General features: G+C 45.1%; 1 long non-coding RNA gene across 2 annotated transcripts; it reads right to left on the bottom strand.

Annotated features, from left to right (window-relative positions):
- Positions 1-1,498: 1,498 nt before the first annotated feature.
- On the bottom strand, positions 1,499-2,454 carry LOC109221449. 2 transcript variants are annotated; one of them, XR_002067264.1, is made up of 2 exons: positions 2,320-2,454; positions 1,499-1,957 (listed from the first exon to the last, which is right to left on the bottom strand). It is a non-coding gene; the product is annotated as an uncharacterized LOC109221449 (long non-coding RNA). The 2 variants fall into 2 exon arrangements; XR_002067263.1 differs by having other exon boundaries at positions 1,499-1,844.
- Positions 2,455-11,245: the final 8,791 nt, after the last annotated feature.

Below are 11,245 nucleotides of genomic sequence, written 5' to 3'. Positions count from 1 at the left end.
CCAAAATCGGACCTCGAATGGCCCCTCAAATCCCCAATTTAACTTCCCAATTCCAAGCCCTAATTTCCCAACTCTTTCTCTAATTTTTCCCACTAATTTTCATGATTAAATAATGAAATAATCACCATAAACACAAGATATAAAGCCCAAATCGCTTACCTCTCTATCAACACTTGATTCCCTCTTGAAATCACAGCTTGGAGCTCCAAAATCGCACAAAAATGATGAACAAATGACTGAAAATCGCGAAGCCCATAATTTATATGTTCTGCCTTAACAAAACAGCACCTGCGGTTAAATGGTCGCATCTGCGCTACCGCTTCTGCAGTCAAAGTACCGTTTCTGCAGTTACTCACTTATGTCCCTTTTCCGCATCTGCGATGCAATGCTCGCACCTGCGCTATCGCAGGTGCGCTTCCTTAGCCGCTTCTGCGGATTCCACCTGATTCCCTCTTGGCCGCTTCTCCGGCTTGTTTCCGCATCTGCAGGAGTCGCACCTGCGGCCTCCCAACCGCAGATGCGGTTATGACAGCAACAATAAATCTTCAGCTGCCAAACTCAACTCCAAAACCTCCCGTCAACCATCCGAAATCACCCCGAGGCCCCCGGGACCTCAACCAAAAGCAAGAACTAGTCATATACCAATATCCAAACTTATACAAATCTTCATAACACCTCAAACAACATCGAATCAACCAAATCACATCGGATTCAAACCTAAGGTTCCAAAATCTTCCGAATTACGCTTTTGATCAAAAAGTCTATCAAACCACGTCCGAATGACCTGGAATTTTGCACACACATCACATATGACCCAAGAAACCTACTGCAACTTCTGGAATTCCATTCCGACCCCTATATCAAAATCTCACCTATCAACCGAAAAATGCCAAAATTTCAATTTCGCCAATTCAAGCCTGAATCTATATCGGACCTTCAAAACACATTCCGATCACGCTCCTAAGTCCCAAATCACTAGCGAAGCTAACCAAATCATAAAAATTTCAATCCGGGGTCATTTACTACAAGTCAAAACTTGGTCAACTTTCAAATTTTAAGCTTCAAACTGAGAATTGATCTTCCAAATCCGTTCCGATTACCCTGAAAACCTAAATCGACGATTTACATAAGTCATAATACATCACACGGGGCTAGTCATGCCCGAGAACTGGCGAGCGAAATGCCAAAGCTCAAAATGACCGGTCGGCTCGTTACAAAACCTGATAACCCATATGCATTCGTTACTGAACTACTAGGAGAACAAACCAATTATCAAGAAGTAACCAAGTGAATCACTCAGTCAAGTGTGCAAGATGGAAAGATCCATCCATCACTTGTGCTTTCGGACAAAATATCTTAATATAATACAAACATAAAGAATATTCCAATAAAATTGCATAAAAGTGGAGAATAATAAGAAAGTATAGGTGAAAATAACATATGTTGATAACAAGACATGGTCATATCACTAGAAAATAAGACAAATTAGGCTTAAAGATGGGAGAATGAGAATTCCCAATAAGACAAACAACTATAATTTATTGTTGAATACACATTGTGTCGGCGGATGCCAATTAACAGGGAATAAGAAAATAAAAAAAATTAAGCTACATCCTTGGCTCAGGTACATGCCCTTACATCTCTATTCCTTTTGAAGTTGTTGGATATCTGTGCTATTTTCTCGTCCTTTTTCTGGACCATTGGTGTCTTGCAACTTCATACAGTCTTTATCAATCCTCAGTGCTCTACTTCCTACTCCTCTATTCCTTTACTTTCAAATCCCACCAACAACAATGAGTCTTCATATAAAGCAATCCCATTACATGCCCTTTAACATACCTTCCCTATTCCATAAATTTGTAGCCAGATTGATGAATTTAAGTGTATAAAATCAGATGTTGCTCGAACAAAACTTTTAAAAAAAGTTCCCAAATCATCTTAAGCCTAATAAGCGTTCCTAAGAAATGAAATAATGAATAAAATCTGTCAATAGAAATTTATATGCATAAATTTTTTCCAATAGCTATTTGACTTAATTCATCCACTTTATGTCAATCTCAACCTATACACCAATTTTAGTGCTTTATCAAAATTGGGTTATCATGAGTTTTTACTATTCTTTTCCTCGGCTATGGAGAGTGAGCGGTGTGCGAAGAGGCAGTTATGAAGAGCCTGGAAATATACTCGTGATTCACAATTCACAATTCATAGAAATATAACATATACGAAAAATGTAAAGAAAAGGAAGAACAACATGAATTAGGAGTAAAATTAAATATCCTTTTTTGTTAAAGTTAGTAGAACAATAAATTTCAATACCTTATGAAGAAGAAGAGATAGAGGTGAATCAGCGAGAAGAAGGCAACATCAATGAAATTGGACGGAGAATAACCCTTAAAATGATGATTCCGCATTATCTGGTCGGAAACACAAAATCCAAGGAAATTTATCCAAGAAATTGGAAACAGTTAAATAGATCTGAAAGAAGCAAAGAAAGAAAAGAAGACAAAGAGAAAACAAAGAAGATGTGACGACCCGGCCGGTCGTCTCTTGAGTTACCGCTTTATTTCTTCCATTTTTGCTTCTATTCGCCTTAATTATTGGTTTTATATGTGATCGGGTTGGTTGGTCCGGGTTCGGACAGGTTTTGAGAAGGTTTGAGACAATTAGTCTCTTTTAAGAAGGCTTAAGTTGGAAAAGTCAACCGGATGTTGACTTATATGTTAGAAGGCTCGGATGTGAGTTCCTATGGTTCGTATAGTTTCAGGAGATGATTTGGGACTTAGGAGTGTGATCGAAATGTGTTTTGGAGGTCCGGAGTAGATTTAGGCTTGAATTGGCGAAATTGAGTTTTTGGCGTTTTCCGGTTGATAGATAAGATTTTGATATAGGGGTCGGAATGGAATTCCGGAAGTTGCAGTAGCTTCTTTATGTCATTTGGGATGTGTGTGCAAAATTTTAGGTCATTCGGACGTGGTTTGGTATACTTTTTGGTCAAAAGCGGAATACGGAAGAATTTAGAACCTTAGGCTTGAATTCGATGAGTTTTGGTGATTTTGATGTTGTTTGAGGTGTTTTGAATATTGGTACAAGTTTGAAAAAGGTTATGAGATATGTTTGTACTTTTGGTTGAGGTCCCGGGGGCCTCGGGGTGATTTCGGATGGTTGACGGGGAGTTTGAGAAATTTTTGCAGTTGCAGATTGTGCTACTTCTGGTATTTCCGCACCTGCGGATTAAGGACCGCAGGTGCGGCGCCGCATATGCGAAGGAGGGGCTGCAGAAGCGGCCAGAGGCGCATTTGGTTGGGACCACAGAAGCGGTTGTGTGGTCGCATCTGCGAAGGCGCAAGTGCGGAAAGCCCATCGCAGATGCGAAAAGGGCCGGTTAAGTGAAGAACCGCAGAAGTGGTTCATTGGCCGCAAATGCGGTACCGCAGAAGCGGTAATTGGACCGCAGATGCGGAAATGCCTGGACAGAAATATAAATTAGTTCCTTTGCGATTTTCAGAAGGTTTTCTCACTTTTTAACATGAATTTTGGAGCTTTGGGCGATTTTGAAGAGAGAAATCAAGGAGACAACATTGAGGTAAGGTTTTGGATTATGAAAACTCATTTTTATGGTGTTAATGCATGGATTAGAGCTGTAATCAAAGGTAAAGTAGAGCAACTAGGGCTTAGAAGCCTAGGCCTTTGATTGAGGTTTTGGAAGACCATTTGTGGTTGGATTTTGGAACTTTTTGTATGTGTGAACTCGTGGGGAGATAAGGAATATAATGATGTTAATTTATTGAATTCCGAGACGTGGGCCCGGGGGTCGAGTTTTGGTAATTTCGGATTTTGTGATGTTTTTTAAATTTTTTCGAGTGGGCTTCGTCCCTTTAGCATAAATTAATGGTTACGTTCTAATTTTGGTAGATTCGGAGCATCCGGAGATCGATTCAAAGGGCAAAGACATTGCGAGCTAGATTTCGGGCCGGATTGAGGTGAGTAATGATTTTAAATGCTGTTCTGAGGGTATGAAACCCCGGAATTTCACAGTGTTCGGCTATGTTGAGGTGAGACACATGCTCGATGACGAGTGTGGGGTCGTGCACCGTTGGGGATTGTGACTTAGTCCATCCCAAATGACTATTTTACTACGTATTTGACAGTTAATTGTTTAATATTATTATATTTTGGGCTAAAAGCCATATGTGGGCTTCGTGCCAACTGTTTGAACCCTTAGGGGATTTTAAATGATATTTTCCTCACTGTTTGATTTCATACTGGTGCTCAGTCATACTATATTTTCACTATTTTTAGAACTCAGCCATGTTATTCTGTTTTAAACACATTAAATGATATTTTCAAAGATATTTGAGCTGAGATTCATATTTTACTGTTGCCCGAGGGGCTTATGAGATTCTGACTGAGTAAGGCCGAGGGCCTGTGTTGTGAGGATATTTTGGGTCGGGCTGCACGCAGCAGCAGTGATATATTGATTATACTAATGAGGCCGAGGGCCTGAGATTGTACGCCACGAGGTGGCTTGAGATTGATATGAGGCCGAGAGCCTGGTTATGATGCCACGAGATGGCTTGATTTTGCGCTTGGGCCGTAAGGGGCCCCTCCCGGAGTCTGTACACCCCCAGTGAGCGCAGGTACCCATTGTGATATGAGATATGGCCCGAGGGGCTGGTATTGTTTTGTGATATTGCCCGAGGGGCTGATTCTGTTGTTACTATGCCCGAGGGGCAGTTATTATGTGTTTACCTTTTTAGTTGTTTTTCCTGTATATTGTTTAACTGTTTAAAGGATGTTTATGAGATTTCACTGCTTAATTATATTTACTGATTTTTCTTATGCCTCTTTTAGCTTAATATTGTGCCTTACGTGATTTTATATCGCTCAGTATTTATTTATTTTTATTACTCACTGAGTTGGAGTACTCACTTTACTCCCCGCACCCCTGTGTGCAGATTTGGGCGCTACAGGTCCTGCTCCTAAGGGTTGATAGTCTCCAGCAGATCTTTGGAGATTTACTAGGTGGCTGCTTGGCGATTCGCAGCCCAGTGCATTCTCCCTCAATTTTATTCCCTTTTGGATTCAGTTATGTAGTAGTGGATTAGGCTTTCAGACTTGTAGTATTGTTTTAGATACTTATGAATGGTGACACTCCGATGTCGGGCTGTGTTGGTTTTTTTTATTTCCGCAAATTATAACGTTAAATGCTTATGTCGGGATTTTGTTTCTGATTACAGACTTAGTAGTTATTATTTTAATTGCTTTAAAGTGAATTGGAAGTGTGTCGGTTGGCCTTGTCTTCACGAGAGGCGCTATCACGACCGGGTTGGGTTAGGGTCGTGACAAGTTGGTATCAGAGCCTAGGTTACATAGGTCTCACGAGTCATGAGTAGTTTTAGTAGAGTCTCGTGGATCGGTACAGAGACGTCTGTATTTATCCTCGAGAGGCTGCAGAACCTTTAGGAAAAATTCCATATTCTTGAAATTTTTGTCGTGCGAAATCGTTGAGCCGAGTCCTAAACTTCTGTTATTCTATTCTCTCACAGATGGTGAGGACACGCGCTATCGGTCAGGACGGACGACCACCAGTACCACCAGCGGGAGCCACTAGAGGACAAGGACGTGACCAAGGACGTGGTAGGGGCAGAGGTACAACCCCCACAGCAGCTGGGACAACACCTGCTGACCCACCAGCCGCCCCAGTTCAGGGTCAGGTCCTAGTGGTGGACGTTCCAGCAGCACCAGCTCAGGCACCAGCTGTGCCCATTGTGATTCCGGGTCTTTAGGAGACTTTGGCTAAGATATTGACAGTATGTACTAGCCTTGCTCAGGCGGTCGCGGTTTCTACTACCGCAGCCACTTCTCAGGCAGGGAGAGGCTCCCAGACTCTCGCCGCCCGCACACTCGATCCGGTGGTTCAGGGAGTGCAGACACCGGAGGCACCACTAGCCCAGCCGGTGGCAGCTGCTCAAGGTTATGTAGCTCCTGTTATGCCGGAGGACGAGCAGTGTAGATTGGAGAGGTTTGGCAGACTCCAGCCTCCTACTTTCAGTGGTGCAGAGGGCGAGGATGCCAGGGTTTCTTAGACAGATGTCAGCGGATTCTTTGCACCGCGGGTATTCTGGAGACCAGCGGGGTTGCATTCACGACCTTTCAGTTTACCGGAACTGCCTTAACTTGGTGGGAGTTATATGAGAGGCGTAGGCCTATTGGTTCGGCACCTCTGACTTGGCAGCAGTTCTCCGCTCTATTTTTGGAGAAGTATGTTCCACAGTCCCGTTGGAAGGAGCTGCGTAGGCAGTTCGAGCAGTTGAGACAGGGAGATATGACTGTTACTCAGTACGAGATGAGGTTCTCAGAGTTAGCTCGACATGCTATTTGGCTGGTTGCTACGGAGAGAGAGAGAGAGGATCAGGAGGTTTGTTGATGGCCTCACCTACCAGCTTCGAGTTCTCATGACTAGGGAGAGAGTGTCAGGTGTTACGTTTGAGGAGGTTGTGGATATTGCTCGTGAGATTGAGTCAGTTCATCGCCAGGAGCGCGAGGAGAGGGAGGCCAAGAGGCCTCGTGGTCATGGTAGTTATGGGGGTGCTCCTTCGAGGGGCCTGTTTCAGCATGGCAGAGGCCGTCAGTTCAGGCATGCTCAGTCAGCTCGCCCAGGTTATCGTGGGGCATCATCAGGCCATGGTTCTCACGGTTCTCAGTAGGGTCATTTTTCTCTCAGTGCACTTCCCGCCCAGGGTTCATCCCGTGCTCCATCAGTCTAGGATTCTTCTACGCCAGGTGCGTCTGCTAGTCATACCGGTGCTAGGGGTTCCCATCAGTCCCCATCTCCATCACCCGAGAGTTGCTATGAGTGTGGAGAGATGGGTCACATGTGGAGGCAGTGTCCTCGTCGTCTTGGGGGTTCATCTCAGCAGAGGGGTCAGTTATCAGCCTCAGCCTCAGCCCCAGCCACTTCACCACCCACCCAGCCAGCTAGGGGTGGAGGACAGTCATCTAGGGGTCTCCCCAGAGGGGGAGGTCGATCCGATGGTGGTCAGGCCCGCTTCTATGCACTTCCTGCTAGGCCTGATGCGATTGCTTCAGATGCGTCGATTACAGGTATTATCTCAGTCTGCCGCAGGGATGCTTCTGTGTTATTTGACCCCGGTTCTACTTTCTCTTATGTGTCGTCTTATTTTGCCCATTACCTGGGTATGCCCTGCGAGTCCCTTGTTTCTTCTGTTCATGTTTCTAAGTCGGTGGGCGATACTATTGTGGTAGACCGTGTGTACCAGTCGTGTGTTGTGACTATTGGGGGTTTGGAGACCCGAGTGGATCTGTTATTGTTATGTATTGTGGACTTCGATGTTATTTTGGGCATGGACTGGTTATCTCCGTGCTGGGCTATTCTGGACTGTCATGCCAAGACAGTGACTTTGGTTATGCCGGGTGTGCCACGGATTGAGTGGCAAGGTTCGACCGATTATGTTCCCAACAGGGTGATTTCTTTCTTGAAGGCCCAGCGTATGGTTCGGAAAGGTTGTCTTTCGTATCTAGCTTTTGTGAGGGATGTCAGTGTAGAGGCTCCTAGCATTGATTCAGTTCCAATTGTGAGGGATTTTCCCGACGTATTCCCTGCAGACCTTCCGGGTATGCCACCGGACAGGGATATAGATTTTGGTATTGACCTGGTGCCTGACACTCAGCCCATTTCTGTCCCACCATATCATTTGGCACCAGCGGAGTTGAAGGAGTTAAAGGAGCAGCTTCAGGAACTTCTGGATAAGGGGTTCATTCGGCCTACTGTGTCGCCGTGGGGTGGGCCAGTTCTCTTTGTGAAGAAAAAGGATGGCACGATGAGAATGTGCATTGATTACAGGCAGTTGAACAAAGTGACAATCAAGAATAAGTATCCTTTGCCTCGTATCGATGATTTGTTCGACCAGCATCAGGGAGCGAGAGTATTCTCTAAGATTGATCTCCGCTCAGGTTATCACCAGTTGAAGATTAGGGACTCAGACATTCTTAAGACAGCTTTCAGGACCCGATATGGTCATTATGAGTTCTTGGTGATGTCTTTCGGGCTGACCAATGCCCCAACAACGTTCATGCATTTGATGAACAGTGTGTTCCGGCCGTATCTCGACTCATTTGTCATAGTCTTCATTGATGCTATTCTGGTGTACTCGCGTAGTCAGGAGGAGCACGCGGAGCATTTGAGAGTAGTGTTGCAGAGATTGAGGGAGGAGAAGCTTTATGCAAAGTTCTCCAAATGTGAGTTCTGCTCAGTTCAGTGGCTTTCTTGGGCACGTGGTGTCCAGCGAGGGTATTCAGGTGGACCCAAAGAAGATAGAGGCGGTTCAGAGTTGGCCTAGACCATCCTCAACTACAGAGATTCGCAGTTTTCTAGGCTTGGCGGGTTATTATCGCCGGTTTGTTCAGGGATTCTCGTCTATTGCATCGCCCTTGACCAAGTTGACTCAGAAGGGTGTTTCATTTCAGTGGTCTGATGAGTGTGAGGAGAGCTTCCAAAAGCTCAAGATTGCCTTGACCACCGCTCCAGTGTTAGTATTGCCATCAGCTTCAGGTTCTTATACCGTGTATTGTGATGCTTCGAGAGTTGGTATTGGGTGTGTTCTGATGGAGGAGGGTAGAGTTATTGCTTATGCTTCTCGTCAGTTGAAGCCTCATGAGAAGAACTACCCTGTTCATGATTTGGAGTTGGCTACCATTGTTCACGCGTTGAAGATTTGGAGGCATTATTTGATATGGTGTGTCTTGTGAGGTGTATACTGATCATCGTAGCCTCCAGCACTTGTTCAAGCAGAAGGATCCCAATCTGAGGCAGCGGAGGTGGTTGGAGTTGCTTAAGGATTATGACATTACTATGTTGTATCACCCGGGGAAGGCCAATGTGGTGGCCGATGCTTTGAGCCGAAAGGCAGTAAGTATGGGGAGTTTGGCGTATAACCCAGTTGGGGAGAGACCTCTTGCAGTTGATGTTCAGGCTTTGGCCAATCGGTTCGTGAGGTTGGACATTTCGGAGCCCAGCAGGGTATTGACTTGTGTGATTTCTTGGTCTTCCTTATATGAGCGCATCAAAGAGCGCCAGTATGATGATCCATATTTTCTTGTCCTTAAGGATAGAGTTCAGCATGATGATGCCAAGGATGTGACTATCGGAGATGATGGGGTGTTGAGGATGCAGGGCCGGATATATGTGCCCAATGTGGATGGGCTTCGGGAGTTGATTCTGGAGGAGGCCCATAGCTCGTGGTATTCCATTCATCTGGGAGCCGCGAAGATGTATCAGGATCTGAGATAGCATTATTGGTGGAGGAGGATGAAGAAAGACATTGTGGGGTTTGTAGCTCGGTGTCTCAATTGTCAGCATGTGAAATATGAGCATCAGAGACCGGGTGGCTTGCTTCAGCAGATGGATATTCCGGAGTGGAAGTGGGAGCGGATCACTATGGACTTTGGTTGGACTTCCACGGACTTTGAAGAAGTTCGACGCTATTTGGGTGATTGTGGATCGGATGACCAAGTCCGCACACTTCATTCCTATTTTTACTACTTATTCCTCTGAGCGGTTAGCAGATATATATATATCCGGGAGATTATTCGGTTGCATGGTGTCCCAGTTTCCATCATTTTAGATAGAGGCACTCAGCTTACTTCACAGTTTTGGAGGTCTGTACAGCAAGAGTTGGGTACTCAGGTTGAGTTGAGCACAACTGTTCACCCTCAGACGGACGGGCAGTCCGAGCGCACTATTCAGATATTGGAGGATATGCTACGCGCTTACGTCATTGAATTCAGAGGGTCATGGGATCAGTTCCTATCGCTCGCAATGTTTGCTTATAATAACAACTACCAGTCGAGTATTCAGATGGCTCCATATGAGGCTTTGTATGGGAGGCGGTGTAGATCTCCAATTGGTTGGTTTGAGCCGGGCGAGGCCAGGCTATTGGGTACAGATTTGGTGCAGGATGCTTTAGATAAGGTGAAGGTGATTCAGGAGAGACTTTGTACAGCGCAATCGAGACCAAAGAGCTATGCTAACAGGAAGGTTCGTGATGTGTCCTACATGGTTGGTGAGAAGGTTCTGTTGAAGGTTTAACCCATGAAGGGTGTTACGAGGTTTGGAAAGAAGGGTAAACTGAGTCCACGGTTCATTGGACCTTTTGAGGTACTTCGGAGGATTGGGAAGGTGGCTTATGAGCTTGCTTTGCCACCCAGCCTGTCAGGTGTGCACACAGTATTCCATGTTTCTATGCTCCGGAAGTATGTTGGGGCTCCGTCTCATGTTCTGGATTTCAGTACGTTCAGTTGGAGGGTGAGCTGACTTATGATGTGGAGCCAGCAACTATTTTGGAGCGTCAGGTTCGAAAGTTGAGATCAAAGGATATTGCTTCAGTGAAAGTGCAGTGGAGAGGTCGGCCCGTGGAGGAGGCTACCTGGGAGACCGAGCAAGAGATGCGGAGCAGATATCCTCACCTATTTGAGGCTTCAGGTATGTTTCTTAACTCGTTCGAGGATGAATATTTGTTTAAGAGGGGGAGGATGTGACGACCCGGCCGGTCGTCTCATGAGTTACCGCTTCGTTTCCCCCATTTCTGCTTCTATTCGCCTTAATTATAGTTTTTTTATGTGATTGGGTTGGTTGGCTTGGGTTCGGACAGGTTTTGAGAAGGTTTGAGACACTTAGTCTCTTTTAAGAAGCTTAAGTTGGAAAAGTCAACCGGATGTTGACTTATGTGTTAGAAGGCTCGGATGTGAGTTCTGATGGTTCAGATAGCTTCGGGAGATGATTTGGGACTTAGGAGTGCGATCGAAATGTGTTTTGGAGGTCCGGAGTAGATTTAGGCTTGAATTTGCGAAATTGAGTTTTTGGCGTTTTCTGGTTGAGAGGCGAGATTTTGATATAGGGGTCGGAATGAAATTCCGGAAGTTGCAGTAATTTCATTATGTCCTTTGGGATGTGTGTGCAAAATTTCAAGTCATTCAGACGTGGTTTGGTATACTTTTTGATCAAAAGCGGAATGCGGAAGAATTTAGAACCTTAAGCTTGAATTGGATGAGTTTTGGTGATTTTGATGTTGTTTGAGGTGTTTTGAAGATTGGTACAAGTTTGAACAAGGTTATGGGATATGTTTGTGCTTTTGATTGAGGTCCCTGGGGCCTCGGGGCGATTTCGGATGGTTGACGGGGAGTTTGAGGAAATTTTGCACCTGTAGATTGTGCTGCTTCTGGT

The sequence above is a fragment of the Nicotiana attenuata genome, unplaced genomic scaffold (assembly GCF_001879085.1).
Source record: "Nicotiana attenuata strain UT unplaced genomic scaffold, NIATTr2, whole genome shotgun sequence".
Lineage (NCBI taxonomy): Eukaryota > Viridiplantae > Streptophyta > Magnoliopsida > Solanales > Solanaceae > Nicotiana > Nicotiana attenuata.
Note: the sequence above shows the minus strand (reverse complement) of the source record. Positions and strands in the feature narration are given on the sequence as shown.